The following is a 7,744-nucleotide window of genomic DNA, read 5'->3' as shown; positions in this document are numbered from 1 at the left end:
TGTGTGTGTGGGCTTGTGTGTGTGTGGGCGTGTATGTTAGCCAGTAAAGAGGGAGAGGTTGACAGTGTTGGAAGAAGAGCAGGAGAAATTATAGCAAGGTCCCTTAGGTCTTGGCTGGAGGGAGGTTGCAAAATTCTATTTTCCCCTTCAGTCTTCACCTCTGGATTTGTAACCAAACTGTACAACTGTTAGAGTATTTATATTCTTCTGAAGTGGAATTAATGCTTCTCGATCAATTTCCTCTATTGAATTTACCCAGGTTTGCTTCTCCTCACCTTAAAACATTTCATGTAATATTCTCAGTCACCATTAATTAATATTCCTTGAGAAACTCCCTTCCTATCAGGGATTAAAGACAGTGCAGCTGATTAGTTTCTACTATAAATTCCTAGGAATGGCATTTTACTTATTAAGGTAGAACCTTGAAAATGCCCTCTTGGGAATTATTCCATATAGATTCCCACGACTCCCAAGTGCAAGCCCAGAAATCTATTAGACTCTGAGTTTTTTGTTCCTTCTATTTTACAAAATATAAAAGAAGAAATTAGAGGGGAGAGTTTCCACTTAAATGGATTGCTAGGTGCAGCATTACATGAATAGAAGAGCTGGTCGCAACCAGTGAGTCATGCCATTACTTTGGGAGGAAAAATGACAAGATGACTTAATAATTATTTTGAAGTTAAAAAATGCATCTAATTTTTTATATTTGGCAGTTGTGGTTCATATACTTGGGATCAGATTGGGCTGTATCTGTGATCTCCCCAAGGATTTCTGAATGATTGAACCTATAGCACAGACACAATTAAATGTTTGTCTCATTTAATTTTTGTTACACTTTTGAAACTCAAAACAAAAATCACCCCTTTCTGTGTTTTCGTAATGGCAAAGACAGCTAGAGATATCATGTCATTACAATCAGTGAGTGAATGTGTTGTAGTTGAAATCCGTGCACTAAGAGCTCCCAATGACAAGGAGCTCGGTGAGTTAACTTTGTGTTAATACTCTGTTCGTTAACAGATTTTGATGAAAGTCATAGATATCAGTTTAAAGGAACACACTGCTACTGGGTTAGGCTTGTTTGTTCATTAATCTAATAATTTGTTAGAGAGCATTTTTAAATGCCTGTAATGTATCACCTACTATAGAGAGCTCTGAGGAAGAAAACTATCAACCCCATTGCAATTTGCTGCCTTTTTTTTAGAAATAATACCTGGGGCAACAATGGAGTGTCTTCAAGAACTTAGAAATAGAGTTTTCCTCTGAGAACAAAGTTCTGACTCAGCATTAAATGGACTTCGGTTGAAATGAGCGATTACCGTAAAGAGAAGGACTTCCGAGGGAGCCTGTCCCCCACCAAGGTGTTCACATAATCAAGGGAGATTGACAGTCAGCCTGACCATAGCTGGAAATTGAAACCGTCCCGCAGTTGTTATGTTATCACGATCCACCCCTGGCCCTACCCAGGGCCCTCTCCCAGCCTCCCTGGAGCTCCCCACAAGCCAGCAGCTGGCGGACCCTCCAGCCCTCCTGCGGGCATTCAGCCTGGCTACAGCCCATGTTGGATGGGTTCTCAGAGACTTGGAATATCTTCCCTGAGTAATCCACCCGGATCGTTTGATCCCTGATGGATCTTCAGATAGAACCAGTGTCTAAGAGGCACAGGGGGCTAAAAGAACAGTGTCTGGATTAGAGGGTGCCCGGCTCTGCCCCCATCACATATGAGAGGAAGCAGTGGGCTTTGACCCCAGTACCTAGTGTCCCCTGCCCTGATGTCATGCTGTCTCAGTCCTTAGGTCAACTGGGTGATGCTGACAAGTTAGAGATCGTGGGCCTGTGTGGCTGGGACGGCCTCTCAGCCCTGCAGACTTTGCCTGTGCCACCCAGGAAGTTCTCAGAGTAAAAGCTAGCCAGCGTTTCCAATGATCTCAGTCTGCTGACCGTGAAGAAGAGGCAGTGACCAGCATGGGGTGAAACCAGTAGGGCTGGCAGACCCCAGGGTACAGGCGGGAAGGAGAACCAAGCTCTTGATCTCACTGTCCTCCTCAGCCACTAACATTTTTGAAGAAAAAATTCTACCCCAGCAGGCTCAGCTTCCTCTTTTGATTCTAATTTATTATCTATTTTCAGCATTCTGCAGCATTCTGCAGAAACTGCTCTCACTAAGGTCACAGTGTGCCAAATTCAGCTACCCTGTCTTCACTTTCCTTCCCCATGTTATCTCCTCAGCCTGTGATGTTGGCCTTGAGAGTTAGGAGTGAGCGTTTTCACGTGTCTATCACAGATCACAGTGACTGGTTCCCAGAATGCATGCAATACATTTTATTGAAAGAAAGAATAGTTCTTATTGACAAAGGAAAGAAAATCATCACCCCCTTTTTTGGACTCTCTTAGGATTTTGTTATAAGATCTTCTGTGGCCATTTGTATTTACTCATCTGTGCTCCCAAGGGATTGAGAGCATCCAGTGTATCCTAGCCTAGCCCAGGGCCTGGCATATAATAGATGCTCAGTAAAAGTTTGTGGCATAAATGAAGCTGGGGACTGGTGTTGACTCGGTGATGGTGCTCCAGTTACTCCAGGGATTTGTAATAAATCACCCCAAGATGTAGTGACTTAAAACAATAATCACTCACGGTTTTTCTCACGGTTTCTGTTTTACCAAGAATTCGGGAAGAGCTAGGCTAGATAATTCTCATCGTTGGAGGGAAACCTCAGCCAGCATCTGGCTGCAGCTTTAAGTTGGTCATTGTCAGTGGCCAGCTGGAGCTGCAGGAATCTGAAGGCATGGCTGGGCTGGACAACCCACGTCCAAGTGGCTCACTCACATGGTGACACGTCTGTGCTGCCTGTTGGCTGGGTCTCTGTTCCTCTCCTTGTGGGTCTCTCCATAGGGCTGCTTGAGCGTCCTTAGGACATGGCGGCTGGCTTCCCCCAGAGCAAGCGATCCAGATCAAAGTGGAAGCCCCAATGCCCCTTGTGACGTAGCCTCAGGAGTCACGTGCTATCCCGTCCGCCATATTTTATTGCCCACACAGGGTCAGTCCTCATCGAGTGTGGGAAGGGACTTTGCAAGGGCACGAATATCAAGAAATGGGGATGATTAGAGCTATCTCGGAAACGGGGTAGAATAGATGATTAGCCATCAGAAAACAAAGTTTCAAACTGAGACAAAGCTATCCCTTGGCATTCATCTAAAGGTGGTTGTGAGCTCTGAAGCCTGGAAGAAACAGTTGTTGCCAAATAGGACGGTGCCTCTCTGTGAAGAGATGGCCATCTGGATGGAGTGTGCCTTGTCACCAACACCCAGGCCCAAGTTCTCTCCCAATGGAGTGGCTGACAGTCTATGAGAAACGATGCTTTAACCTCCCAAACGGCACAGCCATCTCATGGAAGGCCAGACCAGAGTCTGGGGTTGGTTGAGGCTTAGCCAGCCTATACTTGTCTTTGGGCAAGAAGCAAGACTCGTTTCCTCTGCTATACTGAGGCGCCATTAAGTCCTGGGCTAGAGCTCCGAATGCTTGCCTTTGGGTCTCTCTGCATCCTCTCTGGCATGTCCCTGGGCTCAGTGACAGCACGTCTGCTGGTTCTGATATGTCCTCATAGGGGCACCTGTGCTCTGAGAAGCCTGGAAGAGATCCATTCCTACAACATGCCTCGGGGAGTCTTTTCACAAGGTTAAGAGTAACTGTAAATGAGAAGGGCAGAAACTCCGAGGAAGACTGGAGGAATGCACAAGAATCACATATTCCTTGGCTGTAAATTTAATAACAAGCACCCTTCTGAGCTGGGGAAAAGTCCAGAATGTGTTTACATATCCACTTCTTACTCAGTTACTGAAATGCTTTTAAGTGATCAGATAAATTTAAAGGGCCACACAATTTAAAGAATTATATAAAATAATAACAAATACTTAATGGTAATAATTGGAAAAAGGGAATGTGGGGATACATATCTATTTTTATTCATGGAAAATAAGTAATAACTTTGGAGGTGATAGGCAACATTTCTTTTCCTTTTTTGATTGACGTCAAAATTCCTATATTTAATAGCTTTTATACTAATTTTCTTTTAAAATTTTGAATGTTTTGCTTAATTAAAGTATGGCTAGAAAAGATCTTTTCAGTTTCTATTTTCAGCACAGCATCTTAAAACAAAACCCAAAATATGGGGCTTCCCTGGTGGCGCAGTGGTTGAGAGTCCGCCTGCCGATGCAGGGGACACGTGTTCGTGCCCCGGTCCGGGAAGATCCCGCATGCCGCGGAGCGGCTGGGCCCGTGAGCCATGGCCGCTGAGCCTGCGCGTCCGGAGCCTGTGCTTCGCAACGGGAGAGGCCACAACAGTGAGAGGCCCACGTACCGCAAAAACAAACAAACAAACAAAACCCAAAATATGGGTCTAAATGCTGCTGAATTGTTCAACTAAGGACTCCAAACATTGTTATTGAACAAATGTTATTACTTTTTAAACATGGCTCTATTTTTAGTCTACAGGCTGAATTTATTTGTTTAGTTATGCAAATGATGATTTATTACCAAATTCTTATCACATTAATTTCAGCTTACCTCCACTGATATCTTATTATCCACTAGTTCAACACTCATAAATTCTATGAACATTTTACCTTTGCTTTGTTAATAATTTTCGTGCGATTGGGAAAAAGGGCTTTAAGCTGTGAAAATACTCAGTATTGGATATGAATCTAGAGTTGGCCTCCGAATTGTAAACTATTTCTTAGAAATAAATGAGTCCTTTAAAAATGTTAAACCTCTCACCAGTGTCTATCACAGATCACAGTGACTGGTTCCCAGAATGCATGCAATACATATACCAGCTCTGTCCCCATCACATATGAGAGGAAGCAGTGGGCTTTGACCCCAGTACCTAGTGTCCCCTGCCCTGATGTCATGCTGTCTCAGTCCTTAGGTCAACTGGGTGATGCTGACAAGTTAGAGATCAAATACTCCAGTAGCCTGGAAAGGGCTGCAGAGGACACGTGACGGACACCGCCAGGGCAGCTCCGACTCCCTACTTCTGTTGAGGATGTCATTTATCTACTCCCTACACTTTTCCTCTTAATACAAAATGATAAAACAAAAAGTGTCCCCTCGGAAGTAATGGAAATAGAGCTGCTTTTGATAAAAGAGGGTGATTTTTATTTTTTATAACATTTTTTTCTTTTTTCTCCATGGGTCTAAAATTCCTGGGAGCTACTGAGAAGTTAACTCCTGAGGTTGGATAAAATGGCCTTTGATCTACCTTTTCCTTTTATATGAAAGGCTCTCAAAGGAAATTCTATAACAATAAACCTTCTTTCTTAAAGTCCCTAAAACACAATTCACTATAAAAAAATTTATGTCACATGTATCTTGGATTCTAGCCAAAAAAGTTTAGTTCCTGAAGTACCAGGTCCTCCTGACCATGGCCTCACCCTTCAAGGACATGGCTGAGACCATGACAAGGTTGAAACAGTTACACTGGAGCATGGCTATAGTATCTGGAGGGCTCAGGGTAGATTCTGGGTACAGGAAGTCAGAAGTTATACTTTGTAATAGGACATTATGATAGTAGTTTCTCCTCATCCCATGTATATCTATTTAATTGCTGAGTTCAATATTCTTTGAAGATATACTGGTGAATAATGATTAGAGTTAATATGTATTGATAAATTAATATGTGCATGGCCCTAAGTGTTGGATTTTTTTATTTGAAGCAAAGACATACTTCTTTAGTGTCAATGAGGGAATGTTAAATGCTCTCAAAGGTAGGGAATAATGAAGAAATTTAGGTTTTCCGGTAGGGTAACTCCTATACAGAACCTGGAGATGAGAGACCTCCAGGATTAACTTTCTTAACATAGATTGGACACAATGTGATCAATTATTGCTCCAAACTGACTTGTAAAAATCACTACTTAAGGTTTTTGGTAATATTTCATGTAAAATTATATTCTTTAGAAAATATATTGCACAACTTGGCACAAAATCCTATTGCCCTATAAAAACTGATACATTTGCCAAAAGGTGGTGGAAAAGGTAAAGATTCAATTGCAGCAGTTATATGTACAAATACATATAGACTTTCACAGACATTTTTCATTGTGCCATCGTTTATGTAACTACTGCACAATTTAGTGACTTAAAACAGTAGCCATTTTATTGTTTTCACTGTTTTGAGGGTCAGAAATTTGAGCAGGGCTCTGCCAGGTGGCTCCTTTGTTCCATATGGCAACAGTGGAGGTCACTGAGAGGTATTCAGCGGGCAGATGGGCTGGTCTGGAGTATCCAATAAAACCCAGCAGGATGCAGCAGGTGATGCTAGAAGGCAGGACCTCACTGGGACTGGCGACCAAAAGACAGACACAGCGGCCTTTCCCACAGTCTCCGGGGAATGGAACTTCTTATATGGCAGCTCAGGGCTACACAATAGTAGGTTCCTGAGACCTCAGGAGAAGAGGCAAGATTCCTTATAGGCTTTACCTTGCAAATTCCAGATATTCTGGAAAATCCTCCACAGTCTGTTTTCCAAAGCAAGCCCCTGTGGTCAGCCTTGATTCAAAGGGTAGGGAGTTAGACTGTACCTCTCAAGGGGAGGTGAGCAAAGAACATGAGGCCAATTGTAATCTACACACAGCCAGACCAGGAGCACAAGGGCACAGCAACTATCACTAGACTTTCTTTTCTGGGATGCTTACGGCTAGATGGACAGCATTTACTTCTGCAACGTGTTCTGGTCCTCTGCCATTGGATGATGACTCCAAACTCCCAGATCGGACCAGCTAGATTCATGTGGCCTACTCCTGCCCCATGTTTTCTTCACGAAGCCGTTATGACCAACAAGTCTTTTCTGTGTGTCAGGTCTATTTGTGTGTCTGTTACTTATTAGTTTTAGATCATTCGTGGATCATAGTAAGTCAGGGCTGCAAGGGACGTGGAAGAGAAAATCGGGTCCTGTTTGATAGGAAATTTAGGTTTAAAGTAGCTGTGTGACCTGTCCAAGGCCAGAAACGGATTAGGGGCAGAGCCACAGCCATAGTGCTTGAAGACGGGCAGTCCTGATTTACCTGTGGAATGGGCATCCTGTTCACCTATCCTTGCCCTAGAAACAGCCCATCGTCCTTGTTGCGGTCTCCTATTTCACCACGAAACATTTAGAAAGAAGCTTTAGACGTGTACGTCGAACCTGTCTACTCAGCCCACAGTCTGTAGATATGATCTGAGCACCCGCCGGGCTGTGCACGTGCAGGCGTGGCCTCCTATAGCCGGAGGCCACAATGCAAAGTTTACATGAGTCACTTGTTCCATCGTGCTGTTTCACCTTCAGGTACTTCTAAAACACGTTTTCCCCGGCTGCCCTTCCATTTACAGAACAGACCAAGGGGCCGAGGATTCTGAGTTTTTCCTCCGACCACAGATGCGGAGTGGGTGTTAGTGAAACCATCCACGGATGCAGGTGAAAGTCTGATGGTTACTGCTGCTTTTGCTCTTTGGATGAGGTAGCAGACAGCTTTGACTCTGTGGTCCGCGGGGACTCTGGGTGGCTGCCCAGATGCAGTCTCGGTAGCTCGGGGTTTCTGTTGATGTGCTGCCCGGTCACCACCAGCTTTGTCTTCTGCGCGGCCAATCCGTCTTCCTCCCGGACCAGCCGGGAGATGGGGCGGGGGATGTGGACGGGACTCGCCCGCCGAAGGCTACGCCTCCTAACACCCAGATCCGCCCCTCGGGCACGTCCGAGGCCGAGATCGGAAG

The sequence above is a fragment of the Lipotes vexillifer genome, unplaced genomic scaffold (assembly GCF_000442215.2).
Source record: "Lipotes vexillifer unplaced genomic scaffold, Lipotes_vexillifer_v1.1 scaffold693, whole genome shotgun sequence".
NCBI lineage: Eukaryota > Metazoa > Chordata > Mammalia > Artiodactyla > Lipotidae > Lipotes > Lipotes vexillifer.
Note: the sequence above shows the minus strand (reverse complement) of the source record.